The sequence below is a fragment of the Kogia breviceps genome, chromosome 4, assembly GCF_026419965.1.
Source record: "Kogia breviceps isolate mKogBre1 chromosome 4, mKogBre1 haplotype 1, whole genome shotgun sequence".
Lineage (NCBI taxonomy): Eukaryota > Metazoa > Chordata > Mammalia > Artiodactyla > Physeteridae > Kogia > Kogia breviceps.
In genome coordinates this window covers 145,450,310-145,472,439 of record NC_081313.1, presented here as the reverse complement: position 1 = coordinate 145,472,439, position 22,130 = coordinate 145,450,310, and the positions used below count along the sequence as shown (strand labels likewise).

The following is a 22,130-nucleotide window of genomic DNA, read 5'->3' as shown; positions in this document are numbered from 1 at the left end:
CTGGGCTCCAGTGAGCCTTGGTCATGTTCTTTTATGGAACCTTGGGTGCTCGACCACTCTGACCCTCAGTCTCATTTGCAGGTTCTGGGGAGGATTAAATGAGCTCACGTGATATCCAAGTGACTGAGGCAGAGTACACTCGGGATGAATCTCTGCTTGGTTTTCATTGGCTGCAGAGGAGGGGATGACCCTAGGGGTGAGCTCCTTGGACTCCAGCTTTGGAGCCTCTCCAACTTGAATATGGGTATGCCTCTCGTGGATTTTGTTAAATGCAGGCTGTTATTCAGTAGTTCTGGGTGGGGCCTGGATTCTGTGCTTCTAACGAGCTCCTACGTGACGGTGACACTGAGAGCAAGGGTCCAGCTCCTGCCTTCCTCCCTTTCCGGAATAGCAGGACGTCTGCTCCCCCGGGAGGAGAAAACATCGGCAACGTGACCACTAGTAACCAGTTTCCTTCGCAGGCAAGGGACCTTTACCACTGCTCCCAACCATTTTGTCTGAGGCCCAGCAAGCCAAAATACTGAGATGCTGAGGTTTGCAGCAAAGAGGAGCTTTATTCACGAGGCAGCCAAGTGAGGAAGTGACGTGAGAATAGGTCTCAAATCCGCCTCCCCAAAGGCAAGGGGCTTGGGGTATCTATGGGACAAAGAATAAAGAGGCAGGGCAGCATGAGGCATGGGGAGCATGAGGAAAGGTGATTGGAAAAAGGTGTGCTCATCATCATTCTGAGCTGGCGTAACTAGGCAACAGGGCTCAGCACATTCTCTGGCTGGAGTTTTCGGCCCTCTGATGGCAGGAGGTCAAAAGGCACTTGCCCAGGGGGAAGATCGGTGGTCCTCTCCAGTCTTAACAGGCTCCTCCTAACTAGGCAGAGCTGATTCCAAGTTCCTGGACAATACTGGGGCAAACATCTTATTGCTTATGCTACATGCTACTTGGAGGACGTGCAAGTGTTCAAGCTCCTTTGATGAGTGAAGACAGGATTTGACTAATCATGACACATGGTTTCACCTCCAGACGAGCAGAAGAGAGCTGTAGGCTGAGTCTGGCTCCTGGCACCTGGAATTGGAGGCAGATGGTTTAAAAACGGGCTCTCCCACCCTCTGTGTGATCTCAGCTAGATAGACTATTGAACCTTCCTGTGCCTGTTTCTCCACCAGCAGCATGGGGACACTCGGAGTCCCTCTCTTGGGGGCTGTTCAGTGAGATATAGATGCATGCACAGGCACATGGGAGACACCCAGTGTGTGTTACCTCCGTGCTTATTTTTATTAGGAGACCAGTATTGTTAGAAGATTTCTGGTTTGGACAGCAAATTAGATAGGTGGTCATTACTATAGTGTATGCAACAGCAATTCACATTACCATTTGCAAAAAGGTAGTTGGTTGTCCAATGGAGATTATAAACATCCATTTACCATGAGCTACTGAACAGATACTTTACACAGTAACTCCTTCAAGTACTATTTCAAATCAATTCTCTTTGTTTTCTTAAGCAATTGTTAACCCCCAATTTTGTGAATAGTACCAAGTAAGTCACTTGAAAATCATCTAGAGCAATCTATTTCACTTAGCAAGCCTAAAGCTGTAGTTCAACAATTTTATTTCCTGTTCTATGACAAAAATTACTCTGAACAGCTATCCCCTGGATAAGTAATCAGCTCAAGCTACTTTGACTGACTAAATCTGATTTACTGAGTTAATAAGCCAGTTGATGTAGAATAGGTCTAATGCATATTTCTCATCCATTCTGCATTAAACTGTTTCCCATGCCTCAAATGTCTTTTGTCCCATTCGTGCATATCCAAATTCCTACTTCTGTGCTGTAGGGCTTGGCTCAACTACACCTGCCTTTAGTTAAACTTTTCTCACCTGCACAACTGGAGATAATTTTAGTCTCCTCATGACTCCCACGGGGCTAGCTCTGTCGTGACACTTGACTACTTGGTGGCATATTTTATTTTAAAAAGCCTTCCGTTACTCCGTGCACATCAAACAGTAAATGCTTTCTGTTAGCAAACGTGCATAACCATTTTCTGAACTCTTCTGCTCCTGGCAAGATTCATGAACACACCAGGCAAATAAAGTGAAAGAGGAGACAGTACATAGTGTTGTATTCAATTGGGTCTTGATACCTAAGTGTGACTCTTAACCAAGGATTATGCAGTAGTTAAGGACACAGATTAAAGTTGTTTAGAGTGTGTCCTAAAGTCTCACTGGCAGAATTTAAATCTCTACTCTGGCAGTTGTAGACCTAAGACAAATTCTTCCTTAAACTTCATTTCCTGCATCTGAGAAAGATAATAGTATCTCCCTTGTAGTAGACTGAATAATACCATTGAACTAAATACCATTGAGGCTAAATCTTCTCTAGTTTCTAGGATCACTCACTTTCTCATTTCTCCCTTCTCCTTTTAGTTCAGAGTCTTGTCAATTTAGTCCCTTCCCTAACCACAACTTATAAGAAGGGGACACCACAAAGTGATGAAAGTCTAGACGGTCTGGTTTTAATCCTGGGTTTTTGCCACCAACTTACTGTGTGGCATTAAGCAAGCTATTCAGCCTGTCTGGGCCTCAGTTTCCCCCCAAAAAGGTGAATATTATGAATAGTACCTAGCTATAAGGTTGCCATTATGAGGCAAGTGAGTTAATATTTGCTAAGCACTTAGAATAGTACTTGTTACAGTCTAAGCACTACAGTTGTGCTCGTTAATAATAATCAATGAAGTTGCAAGTGTATAACTTACTCAACTTTCTGTCATAACTTTGAAGTGTTGGTCTATCTGTTGGCCGGTGTTGCAGGTAAATGAGTCGAGGCATGGGCTGAGGCATTGCTACCACTGGGTGGTGTGTTCTCATATCTTGGAACAGCGGTGTGAAATGGGTAGTGGTTCTCCTTGGAGACGGGGCAGACTGGCAAATGACAGCCTGGGAAGGAGGTGTGGTGCCCATAGCTTTGCTGTCAGAGGTTCTGTGTGCTGAGGCACCGGTGCCGGCCTAAGCCGTAAATGGGATGCTGGGGAAAACAGGAGTGGAATGGAAAATAAAAGCCTGGGAAGGAGGTGTGGTGTCCATAGGTTCGGGGTCAGAGGTGCTGCCTGCTGAGGCATCGGTGCCCGCCGAAGCCGTAAATGGGGTGCTGGGGAAAACAGGAGCGGAATGGAAAATAAAAGCCTGGGAAGGAGGTGTGGTGTCCATAGGTTCGGGGTCAGAGGTGCTGCCTGCTGAGGCACCGGTGCCCGCCAAAGCCGTAAATGGGGTGCTGGGGAAAACAGGAGCGGAATGGAAAATAAAAGCCTGGGAAGGAGGTGTGGTGTCCATAGGTTCGGGGTCAGAGGTGCTGCCTGCTGAGGCATAGGTGCCCGCCAAAGCCATAAATGGGGTGCTGGGGAAAACAGGAGCGGAATGGAAAATAAAAGCCTGGGAAGGAGGTGTGGTGTCCATAGGTTCGGGGTCAGAGGTGCTGCCTGCTGAGGCATTGGTGCCCGCCAAAGCCATAAATGGGGTGCTGGGGAAAACAGGAGCGGAATGGAAAATAAAAGCCTGGGAAGGAGGTGTGGTGTCCATAGGTTCGGGGTCAGAGGTGCTGCCTGCTGAGGCATCGGTGCCCGCCAAAGCCGTAAATGGGGTGCTGGGGAAAACAGGAGCGGAATGGAAAATAATAGCCTGGGAAGGAGGTGTGGTGTCCATCGCTTCCATATCAGAGCTGCTGCCTGCCTGATCTGAGAGCAGAGAGTAAAAGTGGAAGAGCTTCTCCCTAGCTTCTAACTCTTCTCAAGATCCAGCACGCACTGGACACTGGAAGGCTCAGCCTGGCTCTGTGACATGTCCATTGTACGCATCACAGAGAAAGGGTGGGCGGGGCAGGGGGTGAGGCGGGGGTGGGGGAGCACATGCAAACCCAGCCCCTGGAGAAACCCTGGCCCAAGGGCAAAGGGAGGGTCCCCTTCTGGACTTTCTAGTGGCTGGGACTTCTCGCTGTGGGTGGCAGGTGTTTAGCACCGGACGGGCCACCGTGCAGAGACTGTTGGGGACTGTGGAAGCCTTCTCGTCCAGAGCTCACCCTGCCTGGGCACCAGATCTGCAGGCCCCTCAGCCCTGCGTATGTATCGGCCAGCCGTTCCCACCACGGGGCCAGAGAGTAGAGCCTGCTCAGAGCTGAGGGCAGGAGGCACCCAGAGTTGCCAGGGTGTGGCCAGCCTCCTCCGGGGACCTCTCCAGCTTCTCTGCGAGGCCTGGAGACTGGAGCACCTCCTCCAGGGCTGCTCAGCTGCCAGCATCACCATGAGCCAGGCGGTGAAGGTTTCTGAGCAGGGGATGCAGAGCCTGACCTGACTGCATGCTGCACCCCACGATGTCCCTTCCTGGCAGATAGGTTCTTTCTTCACTTCTTTTTTGACATTTGGTAAAACAACATTTAAACCTTCGACTGTTCTTCAGGGTATACAGATGGTAGTGGCTTAGCCGGGATTCGAACCAAGCCTGTGTGATTCCAGAGCTCGTGCTCTGGACTGTGGTGCCTCCTTATCATATATGCTTCATGTGTTACTTGTTTTCCTTTTTTTCTTGTAGTCCTTATGGTACTTAGCCCTAAGTGCCATACCTGTAAGGAACAGCTACACTGCCCTGTAGGAGGTCTTCTTTTGTTCAATGCATGACTTGGTTATCCATCACACTGGGTTCTAATCTCAGAAGATACAGGTCAGGGACCACCAGTTGTGAGCATAGCACCATTCCACATTTCTAAGTGAGGCTTGAAGCTAGGATTTTCCCTTTGTCTAGTTTGAAGGATCCAGATATGTAAAGATTATATTCTAGATAAATCATGGGCTATCCTGAAAGAAATTCACCAGTGAATTTTTCCGTTTGGATTAGAAACCAGTTTCTCTGGCCTTCCTGGAGTATATCCAGTAAGGCATCTCATTCATATCTAGAAAGCAAATATATCATTTATTGCAACTTGAGCGTCGAGCTATGAAAGTTTAAAGTACGATCAACACAATTTGGTCATTGTGAGTCTGCCAGCTGGGTCCACCCTTGACTACACATATGTAACTCTAGAAATTCTTATGCCCAAGAGAGGAGACGTACTCTTGGGTGTCTAGGACAAGGGAAACGTGTTGTTATTCAGGAGCTGGAAGCTTCAGCATGACAGGAAAGAATTGAACAATCCTGGTCTACACAGCACTTTACCTTGTTTAAAACTCATTTCTTTGCCTTGCTTCACTGGAGTGTTTTCTGCCTCCTGGGGCTGACATTGTGTGTTATATATCACACATGTGACATGTAGAAGTTTCAGAACCCAGAATCATATAGATGAGCAAAAATGTATTTATATATTTTTGTTTAAAATCTATTTAAAGTAACACTGGGCATAATTCATATATTCCAAAATTAGTGTGACCCTCTGTTGATGAGATTCTTTTTATGGTATGTCACAGCAAATTTGGACTTCCATCCCCAATAAACTGTAGGGTTGGAGGCCACAAAAGCTTTTGCTCAGACCTAAATTCTGTCTGAAAAGAAAGGGTAAATAAGCCCTTTCTAAGCTCCCCAAGAGCAGAAATGATTTACAGCTGTTGCATTGAACCATCATTCCTTGATCTCATTTGGGAAGAGTTCAGTAAGAAACAGTGTCTTGATTTTTGTTTGTTTTGTTTGTTCCCTGTTTTCTTGTCTTGCTTACCAACAATGCATTGTAATTCACGAGTTAGTATGGCAGCAGGCTGAGTGTTGCCTGGAGCTCATTAAATGAACTTTTTTTCCTAAAATGACTTTTTTCTCCTTGTTTTCAGCCCCTCTTCTTTCCTCTGCCCTTTACTATAACCAGAGCTCAGCAAAAGCTGACTGGCTTTGTGCAGACCTTACTTAGGGTAGTCTTTTCTTCATTATTTTATTCATGGCTCCTCCATTTCACTGTTTGCCTTCTCGAAGTGTGTTGACATCTTTCTGTGGTTGATGACTTCCAAAGTGTCTTGGCTTTTATTGGTTGATTAATTTTGGTATTTCTACAGTTTTATTTCAATATGGTTTCAGGAGGAACAGAAAGTAAAGATGTTTCCTAGCCTGCCATCTGGATCTGAAAATCCCTGTTGATTTTAGAATCCAATGTTCCCATGGGAAAAACCCAACCTGGGCATTAATAGATGTAACACTCCAGATTTCAGCTTTTCTTGAGCAATCACTAAGGATTTACTATGTGGTTGTTTCTAATGGGAAAGTAATAACTATCTCATGGCGTTGATTTGAGGATTAAATTAGATAATGAACATGAAATAAACCTTTGTAAGGTTTAAAAATGTATAAAAATGTTTTTCATATTATTTGATTTGTTGCTATTTCAACTTTACGTGACAGTTGTTTATGACCTTGCTTATGTGAGGAAATGCCTTCTGGTTTATTGTTTTGAAAGCCAGAATATATTTTTCAAAACCTCAATGGAAATGGCATCATTTGTGAAGGTTAATGTTGAAGGCATAAATGTTTCTTGAAACCTATCACTTTACAATGTTTTCAGGCACTAATTGACTCATGTATTCCTCTTCCGAATTTTGTTGAGTGCCTCCTACCAGCCACATGCTTTACATCAGGTGTTGGAAAGCATTTTCTGGATTTTAAATATCTTAGGCTTTGTGAGCCATATACAGTTTCTGTAACTTCTCGTCCTCTTTCTTCTTCAACAACCTTTCTAAGCGTGAGAACCATTATTAGCTCACAGTCCCACAGACCCAGGCTGAGCGCCTGATGTGATTTGTGGCCATTATGTGCGGATCCCTGCTGTGTGTCCTCACTGAGGAGGAAGCGCATTTTTGAGTAATCACTTCTTTGATTCAACTATTGGTCTTCTGGGGCTTGTCCTTATTCTCCTACAGTCTCTAATCAACATGGCATCCAGAGAGATCCTGTTAAAACATAAGTCAGTTCATGTCACTCACATCTCTTCAATGGCTTCTTCACAGAAAAAGCAAAGTCCTCAAAGTGCCTCCACAGCCCTAGAAATCTGGACCTCTGTTTCCTCTCTGACTATTTCCTTCTCCCACTTTGCTCGCTGTGTTTTCCACACTCTGACATCCTTTCTGCTGCTTGGATCCTCCAAGCCCACCCTTTCCTCATTGCCTTTCCGTCTGCGTGTTCCCTCTGCTTGGACCCTTCACTTCCCAGGTGCATGCGCTCCTTGCCCCCTCTCACAACCTGAAGTTCCCGCTTACATTTTATCTTCCCCAGAAAGCCCTCATGGATCACTTCGTTTCAGATCGCAGCCTCCTCCTACCAGCTAACAATCTCCATCTCCCTTCCCTGCTTGCTGTTTTTCTCCAGCACTTCCCTGATATACTAGTTATTCTATCCATTTATTTAATTTCTATTTACATATGTATACTTATGATTTTTATATTGGCTTCTTGACTTTTGTCTCCCCCCTCAGCTCAAGAGGGTTTATTCATCTGTGTTCATCACTGCTGTGTTTCCTGAACATGCCTATGAAACATAGTGAAGAATGGTGCCTGCAATTTGGGAAGGGATCAATCAGTTTTCTTGGCTGAATGAAGAAATATGTTCATAAATTAATGAACACATTTCCGGGGTTTCTAAATTGAGGACTAATGGGAAGAGGAAGGCAACGGGTTGGGACAGGTAGTGCAAGAAGTAGTATTTGGAGCACTCTGATAGCTCTCCTAATAGATACGATTTTGTTCATGTAAGTAGTTTTAATGAGAGACCTGGGAACTAGGGACACACAGCTTCAAGAGTTTTAGAATGCATTCTGTAGAGGTCTTTTTAAATGTGTACAAATATCATTGAAAATATATGCACGCATATACACCTCTGTTACTTTATTTAGTGTTTTACAAGAGCCCCTCAGTGAAGGGGTAGTAGCAACTATCAGTATCCTTCCTTTATGATGAGCTTAATTTATTCAAAGTTACATTATAATTTATTTGTAACTGAAACTAGACTTAGTTATTGAGTAGACCCTCCCTAGAAACCTATGACATTAATAAAACCAACAAAATTTGTTCAGTTTCCAATTATGGAAACTGACTCAATTATGGGCCATCCTTTTTTTTTTGCGGTACGCGGGCCTCTCACTGTTGTGGCCTCTCCCACTGCGGAGCACAGGCTCCGGATGCGCAGCCTCAGCGGCCACAGCCCACAGGCCCAGCCGCTTGGCGGCATGTGGGATCCTCCGGGACCGGGGCACGAACCCGCGTCCCCTGCATCGGCAGGCGGACTCGCAACCACTGCGCCACCAGGGAAGCCCATGGGCCATCCATTTTAATGAAGGGAAGAAGTGATTTAACAACTACAGAGCAAACAGAATATTAAGTGTTTTCCTCCATTACTATTAGTAATGGATAAAGTGGGCTCCAACGCCTTCAAGGTAGCTTGAAGACCATCATCTGTTAGTCACGGGCAGGGGGATGTTCAGCCAGGATGTCTTTCTCTGTCACTGAGAAAACTTTCCATGATATATAATGATACTTAGTGAAACAGATACGGGGCATTTGGGTAATTAGGAAACCATTAGCATATTTTTTCGGAAGCCTTGACTACAAACTGAAGACAGTGGATTTGGACACTTTCGGCTCTGAAGAAGTTGTTTGGATATTCATCTTTATGCTGAATGAAATACGTTTATTTCATCTCTGCAGCTTCCCATATACCATTTTGCAACCTCTGTTTTGTGTTTGAAAAGACTTTTAGAAATTAAAAATCTAGTTTAAAAGTAAGTGACAACTTAAGTGATATATAGAATATTTTGTTGACTTACACGAGCATGCAGGATTAAATATGACACAGTTCAAATGTTAATTTTTATTTTAATGTGCATATTGGGGTGGAGTCTTCAAGGTGCCAGAAAACAAGAATTCACCCATCCTGTTTGGAACTCCAGCACACACACCCCTTCGGTTACCAGTTCTGTTCATGCCACAGAATCATCTTCAGAAAATGTACTGTTTTCTATGTACCTGGTCTGTATATCTCAATTAGTTGGAAGAATTTCCCAGATACCTCTTAATATGTAGTGCTCCAATTCCAATCTTGCCAAGTCCTGTACCAGGGACATAGCCCATAGGAGTTTTATTTCTCTTGATTTCTCTGGCTTGTTCAGAACCCAATGAAAGAACAATGGAATGGGATCAAAGAGATCAGGGTTCTTGTCCCAGATTTACCGTAAAATAATTGTGTCCCCTTGGGAAAATTATAGTTATTCTAGACCCCTTTCCTTTTCTTTACTTTGACAGAGCTGCACTAGATGACCCCAAATAACATAGCACTCTTTCAGTAGTAGCTTAGATGTTATTGGTATTGTGAAACAAATGAAGACAATGACACATGAAACTGTGCAACATCTCTGTAACTATGTGTTTTTAGAGTTGCTTCCATTTTACAGATGATGACTGAGCACAGAAGTAGATGTTTGGAACCAGAGGTTCCAAAGTAAATGGAGCTAAACGACAAGTTTCCTTCTTTCCTGAAGCTGACTTAGCCAAAACATAGGCTGCTGAATATTAAGCTGTAAAGCATATTATCAGTACATTTTAAAAGAAGCTGTTCTTCTAGGATTTCCAGTGAATAGCAAGAGGTTTTGAAATTCTTCAAAGATCATCTAATTTTGTGAGATTTCCAGCTCTATTTTCCTGTCAAGCAAGTTGCATTAGTGCCAGGTAATCATGTGAGCTTCTGGATGCTTCTCTGAACCTCTTGAATTTTTCTTCTTGCTATCTGAAATTCATGCCAGATAAGCCTTTTGCTAGAGCGTATGTACAGACTTGTGTATTTTTATATAGGAAAGCGATGCATTGAGTCAGGACGGGGGTTAAGCCCTCATTCTCAGAGTGGTATTGAGCTCCTGGTGAAATATAATCATCATTTCCTCAGAATCGAAAAGCAGTTATCTCTAGTTTTTAATCCCATTAACTATTTATACATTTACGTATGATATGTGTATTTATTGTACCTACTAGGTGTGTTGTCTTTGGGAAGTACAAAGCTCTTTGAGACATAGGTTGTGCATTTTTTTTGTTTTCCCACAAATACTGTGACCTTTTGAGCAGGAAGGTCTATATTTTACTAACATCTAGAAGCAGAAGTTAACACCGTGTCTAAGATGTAGTCAATGAATATGAAATAGATAAATGAACATATTTTTAAGGAAGGGCCGAGACATGAACAAATAGAAACATTTCATTTTCAGTCACAAAGCAACCACAGACATACAAATGATACAGACAACAAGTGCTATGTCATTCAAAGAAGGCATAGAATAGATACAGCAAGGATCTCCTCTATGGCACAGCGAACTCTACTCAATATTTGGTAATAACTTAGAAGGGAAAAGAATGTGTAAAGGGAATCACTGTGCTGTACACCTGAAAGTAACCCAACATTGTAAATCAACCATACTTCAATTAAAAAACAACCAACAGACAACCACAACAACAAAAAACCAAAGAGGTCATAGAAGTTCTTATGAGATTCCATTAGACAAGCCAAATGAGGACAGGAGAGAACGGCTTTTGAATCAATTCAGAGGAGAAGTCACAGAGAAACTTGTCTTTGACCTGAACTTGAATTTCCATTAAGATTGCAGCACAGGGATATTACAGATGAAGGTAATCACATAAACTTACTGTACTGAAACTTGCAGAGGTTATGAGTGTTGTTCAAGATCCCAAAGCAAGTGCATTGTGGAATCAGAATTTTAAGTGAGGCCTAATGAACTAAAAACAAACAAACAAAAAATCAAGCCCTTCCTGGGATACCATGTTGCCTTTGAAGTCGTTTTATTTGGTGGCTTGGTAGAAAGTGGTTCCAGTGTTTCTGGCAGGAATGACTAGTTCTGTCCCCCCGCGGCCCCCCACCCCGCGAGTTGATCCTCAAGGTTTCCTTTAGAATGGACTTGCTAAAATGCAGACACACTAGTATTCATGATGCCTGTGTCCAATCATTTCTCCTGCCATTGCCTACTTCACTTCTGGATTCTATGAACAATTCACTGCCTTCCTTTATCCTTTTCCCTCCTCCAAGAAATCCTTTCTCCCTATGGGGCACCTGAGAAACGCACTTCATTTTTCAAAACTCAATGTACGTATTATGTCTTCTGTGCAGTCTTCTTTTTAGTGTTGTGACCGCACGCTCCTTTTTGCTACCCTTGCACTCCTGCATGCCTGATTGTTGCACTCGCTACACTGTATTGTATTTGTATGTTTACATAACTCTGTTTTCCCCTGGGCAACGTTCCTTGGGGCCAGGGACTACCTTTTTTCATCTATTGATGTTGCCTTAGCGTGTTACTTGTTGTGAAGTAGTTAGTTATAAAAATGAGATTTGATTAAATTGAAAATTGTTATATACATATTAGTTATTATTTACAGATAGAACAGGAAAAAATGTTAATGTTGGTGCTGAAAGTTCACTACTAGTAAATGGTGGTGGTACTTGACTTCACTTATATTATTTTCCCCACTATTATAGCTTTCTACCTGATATCTCTTCTTTATTTCCACCTGTGTTTCTTTATTACTAAACCAAGAAAAACAGGTATGAGGGTAGGGCTAGGCCATACGTGGCTGGAGTAGTACAGAAATTGTCTGGGGTTTTGGTGAGAAAATCCTGAAGCATACAGGTCTGCATCTTCCCTTTGAGGCATGTGGAGGGGTCTGCTTCTAAAGAGTTTTATTAGCAACTACTCAAGATGCTTTTGCACAAGGCTCCTGATTAGCTGTGGGTATACGAAGAGTGAATCAGAGTTAGCGTAGTTTCTGATTTCTTTTACATTGTCCATGTGGATGATCACTTTTTACTGCTGGCGGTGGTGGTGGTGGGGAGTGAGGGAATGTTCCTTTCCTGCTCCTGATGTTTCAGTCCTGTCAAGAGAGCTGCTAGGGTCATCTCAGCCCTGCTTCTTTACTGACTCTGCCCCAGGATGATCAAGTGACTTATATAGAAAGCTTGAAAAGAATTCAGTGAGCATGCTTGCCTTGACTAATTCTGTCCTCTCCCTTGAGAGTGTGAGTGAGTGTCTTCTGTTTCTCTCATTCTGTGTGTTACTAGTTAGTAAGTCTGCCCAATTCTGGGGTTCAGTTATGTGATCGTTTCATTCAAACTGGATTCTCAAGCCAGGGTTATCAGCAGTAACAGGAATATCCGGCCCTCCCTCTTTTCTCTTATTTCCTAATTTATTCCAAACCAAATGGAATTAAGGCATTGTACTTGCTGGAAGGTCATTAGAAGACCCTAACATTTGGTGCATTACCTGGGAGCACTGAGAAATAAAAAGAAAGGAGCAGACATTTTGGAGAGGAAAGTGTCCATGTGGAAAATATTTTGGTACTGCTAAGGAAGGTAGTCTAGTGCCCTGGTCTTTAATGTATGGTGGGATGTTGAGACCTCTGACTGTTTGAAAATATTTAGGTTTGTGCAGTAAACTGCTGAAGCCTAGAAAAGGTTTAATGCCTGCTGTATAAGTGTCCCGTGCTTGCTGGGAGACTAATAAACTTGGAGGCTTAACACAATAGAAATTTGCTATCTCACAGTTGTAGAGGCCAGATGTGTGATATCAAGGTGTCAGCAAGGCTGCTCTCCCTACAGATGCTCTAGGGGAGATTCTGTCGCGTGCCTCTCTCAGCTTCTGGTGGTTGCCAGCTTCCTCGGCTTGAGGCCACCTCACTCAGTGTTTGTCTCTGTCCTCACATCCCCCGTTCTGTGTCTGTATGTTCTCTTCTGTCTGTCTCACATGTCCCTCTGCCCTGCTTGTATAATGAGGACAATTGTCAGTCTGTTTGGGACCCATCCAGGTAATATAGGATGGAAATCCCATCTCAAGGTCCTTAATAACATTTGCAAAACCTTTATTTTCAAATGAGGTAACAGTCAAGGATTAGGACATGGATATATTCTTTGGGGGGCCACCATCCAACCCACTACACCAGCCATACGATACTTTGATTTTGGCTGATGGCTGCAGCTTATGGCGTGGGAGAGTGGCTGTTTCTTTCGAGCCACTTAAGTAAAGGTCTGACAGAAAAGGGCGTTAGGGAGTTGCAGGTGACCAAGCGATACGTGGAGCGGAATGAATAAGGCACCTGGAGGGTCTTTAGTATACAGAGCCTTTACCTGGCACTTGACTTGAGAGTGTGCAGGAGTTCACAGGGTAGGAAAGTCTCAGGCAGCCGTCCACCTTGCCTTACTCTTCAGGTACAGTTTTTCCCAAGCAGGCTTGACTGAGACAAAGACTCAATTGTAAGGGAAACGTTTTCTAGAACTTGTCGGCATTGACACATACGGTCTACCGTAGGCTCAAGTGACTCCCTTTACATGTAGACCCAAGATGACACTGGATTTTCTCCAATTATGTTGGAGAAAGCAAGGTTCTCTTAAAGGCAGCCGCCTTTGGTCTATGCAGGTCCGTAGCAGGAGGCAGTGAAAATGGCCATGGCGGCATACGGCTGTCAAATCTACGCATCAGAACTGGAGGTGTAATGTCACTCGACTGAACCCATAATCAGTTCAGTACTGCAGTGTGAACCACAGGGTCATCACAGGGGAAGGATAACTCAAGAGTCCATGTGTGACAGATGCTCAGGGCTGTGCCTGCACGTGGCAAATTCATAGTGACAAACCAACGTCAGGCTAAAAGATTCCTCCTGGTTCGAAGTTCACAGGTCAGAAATTGCAGTTAAATGGCATAAACGAATGGACATCCTAGTGAGGCTAAAACCAAAGAGACTTTATCTTTGTCCCAAATGCCATTGAGTTTCTTCTATGTTCTTTGGTCAAATTCTGTACTGGATTCTGGGAACAAAAATGTGCCTAGTTTCACTCTTCTAGGAGTGGGGGATTGGCTTTCTTTTGATATTGTTTTTAAATTTTGGGGATAGTGCTGTAAAATCAGATTGTATCTTAGTAACTCTTTAGACTCTTTAAAAGCACGGTTCATGAGAGACTTGATAAACTGATAAAACAGCCAAGGCCCTGCGAGACCCACACCCGTGTCAGTGACGGAAGTGCAAGCTACAGATACTGAAGGAGCCCTCAGTCCCATTCAGGCAATGAAAGCCCTGTCACTGAGCATGAACAAAATGTACATCTGGGAGGATGGTTTATGGACATTTAGGACTTTGGATTTTCAACCCACAGTAACAAGGACACTTGATTTCAAGCTTGGGCTTTAATACTTCGGGACCTTAATTCATAAGAGCGTTTAATGTGAGCCCTTTTAATTTCTCTGTGAAGAATTTGATACTGGCAAAGGTGTACTTTTAAATTTGCAACATTTCTATGATTTCTGAATTGTACTACTGGATGCTTTTATGTATTTAATCTTAGTTTGTCATTTAACCTCATCAGATGTCTCTGGTTAGCTGTGATGTGGATGGCTGGTAGAACAAAAAGTTGTTTCTGGTCATTGGATATGAGTAGCCTTGGAGTTAATTTAAATTAAAGCAATTTCTCACCCATATCAGAGACTTTTCGGATGAAGCTCGAAGTCGTCCACCAGCAGTTCCAGGAGGCCACTCAAGTGAGTAGCCCCATAAAAGTGTGAGCAGGACTGTCCTGGTAAAGGTCTGTTTTTCCTGAAGGGAGACCCATATTCCGTTAATTACAGGCTTAAAGGCATCGTTGAGTGGGTTAAGAGATTGAAAAAAACAGGGGACCACTAGTGACAATTTCCCTTCTCGTTCCTAATGGTACCACCATGTGAAGGGAATTTGATTAGTATAACTTTTAACCTCCCTGCTCTTATAGTCACTGACACTGGCTAGGTGAGGTGACCGACTTGACGGGCAAAGTTGGGAAGAATAACTGGCCATGATTTGCTAAGCTCTTCTTTCCTTCATCTTGGGAGTGAGTCTGGTGATAGGAGACAAAAGTTCTCTGCTCCACTGTGGACACGCCCCTCTCACATGGGTTTGCCTGGAACCACCTTGCTGCAACAAAGTGGGTAAGTCTGGATAATTCTAGCATTCAGTTGACAGACTCACTTGGCTATGTCGTGAAGCCCCATTTTCCAACACGGGCTCTAACAGTCAGAAGTGACATAGTGTGTGGGCTCCAGTGCAAAATGAAAATAGAGTGCCTCTTGTTGAAACTGCAAACAAAAAGTGTTGTTGAAAGTATTTGCACTGGGGTACATAGTGTCCTCCCCACATTCATGTTCACCTGGAACCTGTGAATGTGCCCAAGTAAATTCTTTTTTCAGATACAATCGAGATAAGATGACATCATACTAGATGGGGGTGAGCCCTAAATGGGTTCTGTGGGTTGTTGTGTCTTCTCTTTTTCATATATGTCATCTTTTTCAGCAGAAGTGTTTGGCTAATATTGGGAAGTAAAACAAGTAAGCAAGGATATGATCAGATTCGTTGGACATTCTTGTTTCTTAAAACACAACTACTTTCTTTCTGTTAGAAGTAAGTTCAGATTCAAATGGAAAGCATGGCCTCCAGAGCTGTTAACACCTTGACTTAGTCTTGGATGTGACCAGTAGCACAGAATTCTGGTGGAACTCAGTAAGACTCCAAATGGCTATCAGATAAGCATGTCATGGAAAGCACACCGTAAGCAGGGTGAAAACTAGATGTGAATAGGGCAGCAGGAATTGTGGTAGACACACACATATTGCACATGTCTCCTCTGCTCATGGGTATATTTTATTGTCCCGTAAACTTTACTTACAAAACGTAAGTTCAAAGATAAAATCATTAAGAATGTCAAGACAGCAATAGCAGAGCATGAAACCAAGCAAGCATGGGGCCCTTTCTGAGCATGGTTCACCCTGGACTTGGTAAACTGGTAAAACAGCCAAGGCTGTGAGATACCCACAGCATGTCAGTGACAGGAGTCCATGCTACAGATATTGAAGGAGCCCTCAATGCCACTCAGGCCCTGCAAGCCCTGTCATTGAGAATGACAGAGCTTTAAATATAAATTTAAATTTAAATATAAATTTAGGAGGATAATCTATGGACACTTAGGACTTTGGATTTTTAACCCACAATAACAAGAAAACTTCATTTCAAAAGGAAGTGTGAGGTCTTCAAGTTTGCTTTGGTTATTGAGGCTCCTTCGTGGTTACATATCAATTTTGGAGTAGTTTCTTCTATTTCTGCAAAACTAGGGGATTTTGATAGGCATTGCATTAAATCTGTAGATAGCTTTGTGTAAAATGGACATTTTAACAATAGTTCATGAACATGGATGTCTCTCCATTTCTTTATGTCTTCCTTAATTTCTGTCAATAATGCTGTAGTTTTCAGTGTACAAGTCTTTCATGTGTTTGGTTAAGCTTATCCCTAAGTATTTTATTCTTTTTGATGGTTTTGTAATGGAATTGTTCTCCTAATTTCTTTTCTGGATTGTTCATTGTTAATGTACAGAAATGCAAGTGATGCGTGTATGTTGCTTTCATATTCTGCAAACAAACTTTGCTAAGTTGGTTTATTCTAATAGATTTTTGTTCTAATAAATATTTTGTGAAATATTTAGCATTTTCTGCATCTTTTTCAATAGTTTCCCTTTCAACCTAAGTGTGTCCTTAAATCTAGGGGACATTTTGACCCTCATCTTAGGCTTTCATCTTATTTCTCAACTTATTCAGAGTCTTACTTGGTTAGTGTTCTCCTTATTGTTTGCCACTTTGGAGAATCCAACAAAATGTTCTACTCAAGGTGAGACCTCTTTTCTCTTCCACCTCTGAACCTGAATATCACTTATTACTTACTTCATTCTCTTAGAACTTAGCATTCCAAGTTTAAATGGTGATCTTTCTTAAAGGAGGTCCATATGCTCACCGAATTCAAGACCTCTGGTGAGTTGTGTCAAGTGTGGAGGAATCATATTAACTTGTTGGCTGTTAGCCCCCCTGGAAACATTTCTAAAGTGGCATTTGTGCTTGATATTCAGGTTTATTGGACACCGCATTAACGAGTTTAACAGAGTAAGAGTAGGCTGGTCTTTCCTAAAGCAGAGTTTATCCAAAGGTGACCGTGTAGCCACCTGCATCAGGCTCATCCTCGTTGAGTCATGGAGTGCCCTCAGCCCCCCTAAACTGTAAACTCCTTATAGACAAGAATTATGTTTTATAGCTCTTGTTCCCCTTCCCTATACCTAAACATGCCTGGAATAGAAGATGCCTCTACGAACAGGTGTTGCTTTATTTTAAACTACATTAAGTACATGTATATGTTCATTTCCCTCTGGGAAAGGAGGCTACATTCCACAGGATTCAAATATCAAGCCTTTAAACTTCCTTGAACCCACAGATATATAGGTATTTGCATAACTATCCTCCCTCGATACAACTCTAAGATGATCATATCAAAGTATGGTCATAAATTGTTTTTTTTTGTTTGTTTGTTTTTTGTGGTACACGGGCCTCTCACTGTTGTGGCCTCTCCCATTGCTCGGAGTACAGGCTCCGGATGCACAGGCTCAGCGGCCATGGCTCACGGGCCCAGCCGCTCCGCGGCATGTGGGATCTTCCCAGACTGGGGCACGACCCCGTGTCCCCTGCATCGGCAGGCAGATTCTCAACCACTGCGCCACCAGGGAAGCCCATAAATTGTTTTTAATTGCAAACAGATAATAAGCAAACTGAAAGGAACTTCTTCCACCAAAGTAAAGGCCAAAGTTCAAAAAGTCAAATTAATATGGGATTTGTTACTATTCTAAATTCTAAAGAACACTGACAAGAAATATCACAGTGCTGGTTGCTATTATCATCTTTTCATTTTCCATTACAGTTGTTTATATTATCTTCATGGGATTTCACTGAAGTTATCAAGGTTTCTTAAGAGTCAAATTAAAAATCAAAATCCCTTGAAATGCCAATACAAAGAAAAATGAGTCAGAACGTGAAAAAATATTTTAGAAAAGCTGACAACATATATTCTGTGCTCATTTCTCTTTTTGAGAGGAGTTCCATCTTATTCACAACCACATGTACAATAGACTGAATAAAACACAACCCCATCACTCAATAGTGATTAAAAATGGAAAGACAAGCTGGTTCCAGAAAATTCCACTATTTATTCCTAGTATCTTGTTCATCTGGCCAGAAAGAGCATTTTGAAATATTCTCTAAATTTTTGTATTTTATTTTACAATAATTTGCTTATTTATCTCAATGTAAATATTAAAAGCACATGAGAAATATTTGAACATTTGGCATTTGACTCTTCCTATCTATTTCCTTAATGTTTCCTTTGTGTCCTATGATCATCTCTTGGGATAGACAGGACATACCACTCTCATACTCCCCAGACTCAACAGTGCCATACACATGCAAAATACCTCGTGGGGGTGTGTTAACATACACTTGGTTGAGGCAGGCAGGCTATAGAAGACATCGTGTTTACACCTCAACATTTTCAGTGTTTTTGGAAAGTAACCCTAGTTTGAGTGCAAGTTCCATCGATTTATCAAATGCATTTCAGGTATACCTAGGTATGTCCAGTAAAATGGTAAGGCTATATTACTGGGAGACTATTTACATGAGCAAGTGAAAAGAAATCAGTGAAAGAATATATTATAACCAAGAGTCAGATATAAGAAGTCAATCAAATAGAACGTAGATCCCAGAAACATATCCACACATATAAGGACAATTGATTTTTCAACAGAGCTGCAAAGCCAATTTTGAGGAGAAAGGATAGTCTTCTTGAGAAATGCTGCTGGAAGCATGTAGGACATGGATATTGTGTCTAGATAGCCATACGCAAAAGTATGAACTTTGATCCCTACTTCCCACCATTTCTAAGCTCTTCCACTACTGAAAAATAACCAATTTCTAAGATGCACAAGGGTTGTTAAACATACACTTAGCACAGACCCCAGTCCCACTCCTGAGTATTTTCTCAAGTGAGGTAAAACCCAAGTTCACATGGAAACCTGCCCTGGGATGTTTACAGCAGCTTGATTCCTGATCCGCTCAAAACTGGAAACATCCCACAAGTCCTGCCACCCGCAAGGGAATGGACAAACAGAAAATGGAATACAACACAGCCAGAAAAGTGAGTGGCGTCTCATACCTGCAACAACAGGGATGATGGACTTCTCTGGTGGTCCAGTGGCTAAGACTCTGCGCTCCCAATGCAGGGGGCCCGGGATCCATCCCTGCTCAGGGAACTAGATCCCACACACCGCAATTAAAAGATACTGCACACGGCAATGAAGATCCCATGTGCCGCAACTAAGACCCGGCACAGCCAAGTAAATAACTAAATAAATAAATATTTAAAACAACAACAACAACAACAACAAACCAACCAGGCATGAATCTCGCATAGGTTTTGCTGAGCCAAAGCAGCCAGAATCAAAAAGCTACGTGCTGTTGTTCCCTTTACCCGACTTTCTGGAAAAGCCAAAACCTTAGGGACAGAGAGGAGATTAGCAGCCAAGAGGCTAGAGGCAAGCTGGCGCCAAAGGGCAGCAAATGGGATGACAGGATTGCTCTGCCACCTGACGACGATCATCTGTCAAAACTGCTACAACTGTGAACAAGTGAACTATGCTTCACGGCTACGAAGGATAAACAAATGATTACATTTTGAAAAATGCGCCGGCCAGCCAACCCATACATGACAAGTGCATTAAGAGGGGCGGGGAGGCGAGGCAAGTGGATCAGCTGGAGTTCTGAAGGTTCTCCCCACTTTCAGTTTCCCTCCCCTGGGATGTCTCCGCGCCCTGCCCACTGCTCAGGCCGCCCACCCGGGCCACCCGGAGTTACCCAACCGGAACAGCCAGAGCCCAGGCTCAGCCGCGCCTCCGGGCACAGGAAGAGCAAAATAGAACGCGCCAGTGCGCAGTGGCGGGCTGGAAACCCTCGGACCTCAGATAAGTGCGGAGAACCCGGGCCTGGAGTCAACATCGGCTCCCAGGCGGTCCCAGCGTCCCGACCCCGCCCACGGCTGCGACACAGTTTCCACAAACGAACACACACGGAGCCCGCGCGAGGGGCGGGTCGCGCGGGCTTCCCCGTCGGGTCCCCTGGAGGCCGGTCCCCTGCAGGCCAAGCGCACCAAAGGGCGCCACAAAGGCGCCGGCCCAAGGCCCCCGCTGCGCTTTCCCTCCCAAAGGTGGGCTGCGGGGCCCAAGCGTAAACCCTGGGAAAAGAACACGCGCACCACGCCGCCACCGGAGACGAGAGGCCGGTGCCCACCTGGCCGGACACCCTGCATTTCTGGAATCACCGGACGCCTGTGTAAATTTTCGTTTGGCATGTCATTTTCCAAAGGCCACTGAAGATCACAGGGACAAAATGCCTAACTAAAACAAAACAAAAACACAAAAAACTGGAGAGAGGGAGGAAAGCGTGTCCTCAAAAATTAAAAAAAAAAAAAAAAAACTAAGCACGTTGACAGCGCCAAGAATAAACTACCAGGAAAAACAAAGCCTACATGTCAGATCATAAAGTACAGAAGGGTCACCCCGCCGGCAGTCCAGGACCAGGGTCCCCAGGCCTGCAGAGCCAACCGGAGCCAGGCTCGGGCGGCCCTCGGAAGCGGGGGGTCCCCGCGGCCGAGTCCGCGCCCCCAGCCGGCGCCGGCTCCCCTCTGCCCACCCTGCACGCGGGGGCTGCAAGCGGCCGCGGAGAACCACGGCGGGGCAGGAAGGGGGGCTCCAAAGAGGGTCTGGCGACTCGACTCGCTCCGTTTCTCGGTGGGCTCAGCGCGTGCCCTGGGGGAAGAGGGGCGGGGGTCCCGGAGGAGGGGACGGGCGGCACTTACGTACACCGGCAGCGGTCACGGGCAGACGGCGGGCTCGGTCCCCACGGGCGACTACAGCCTCAGCTCCAGCTTCTCTGCCATGTCTTCGCGCGCGGCCCCCGCACCTTGCTAGTCTGGCGGTAGGAAGAGGGGCGCGGCGCCGCCGGCGGAGGCGGGGCAGAAGGGCGGGCGGGCGGGAGGCTGAGGGGAGGGGGCCTGGCCTGGGCCTTAGCCGCCGCCGCCGCCGCGCTCCCGTCCGGCCCGGGGCTCCCTCTTTGTGGTCACAGGCCCGGGGCCTCCAGCGCTGCCGCGAACTCGGGCCGGCGTGAGGCGAGCACAATGAGCCCGGGGCCTGGATGAACCACTCGCGGCGCGCGCGCCCCGCCCCGTGGACTCGCCCGCTCTCACGCACGCACGCACGTCTTCGGCTGCCCCCGGCCACCCCCACCGGCCCGAGACCCCTCGGGGCCTGGAGTGGCGGGTTCGACTCCCGCCCTTGACGTACCGTGACCCCCCCCCCCGGCCGCAAAATAAGACTATAATTCCTCATTAAATATGACAGCCGGAATCCCGGCGTCTGTTCACAAAAATGCCGTGTATTTAGCCTGTGCTAGGCACCAGACCCTGGACGCTCAGTACTGGCAAAATAGGAAATGCCCTGCCCTCATGGCACTGCCATTTTAATTGGAATAGTAGTGACAATGGTCAAGGGAGAAAATAAAGTGTCATCATCAGCACGGCGATGGTTAATCTCATGTGCGCACTGCGTGGGGCCCCGGCAACCACAAACATTATTCCAGATGTGGCCAGGAAGGTATTTTTCAGAAGAGATTCACACTGAAATTGGTCCTCTTTGCGAAAAGGAGATTGTCAATGTCTCGGCGTGGGTGGGCCTCGTGCATCAGGTGAAGGACGGGAGAGGAAAATGATGTTCCATAGGAAGAGGGTGCTGTTCCTCCAGTGGGCTTGGGACATCAGCTCTTCCCTGTGTCTCCAGCCCAGAGTCCTGCCCTGACTTGCCTGCCTCAAGGTCACATGAGTCCACTCCTTAAAACAAAATTATATATGTAAAAATACTGAATATATACAAGCCTATTAATCTGTATATGTGTATACATGTTATATATATATGTATACACATGTTTATATGTGCATGCGTTTGTAGTATATGTGTAAGTACTATATACAGTATACATACAAGCCTATATATTTGTGTGTATATATTGTATACATGTATGTATGTGTATCTATATATAGTATACATATTATAAATGTGAACATGCTGTATATATACACACACCCATATATTGATATATGGGTGTGTGAATATATACAGTATATGTACACTGTATATATGTATGTATACAGTGTATATTTATATATAGGTGTGTCTATATGTTGTATACCTGTATGTGCATA

General features: G+C 44.4%; 1 long non-coding RNA gene and 1 pseudogene across 1 annotated transcript; one reads left to right on the top strand and one right to left on the bottom strand.

The window, feature by feature from the left end:
- The window catches only part of LOC131755463 (RNA/RNP complex-1-interacting phosphatase-like), a 177,115-nt pseudogene that overhangs the window by 61,211 nt on the left and 93,774 nt on the right, over window positions 1–22,130 (top strand).
- On the bottom strand, window positions 535–20,847 carry LOC136794180 (uncharacterized). The gene is made up of 2 exons (XR_010840563.1): window positions 20,733–20,847; window positions 535–1,059 (listed from the first exon to the last, which is right to left on the bottom strand). It is a non-coding gene; the product is annotated as an uncharacterized lncRNA (long non-coding RNA).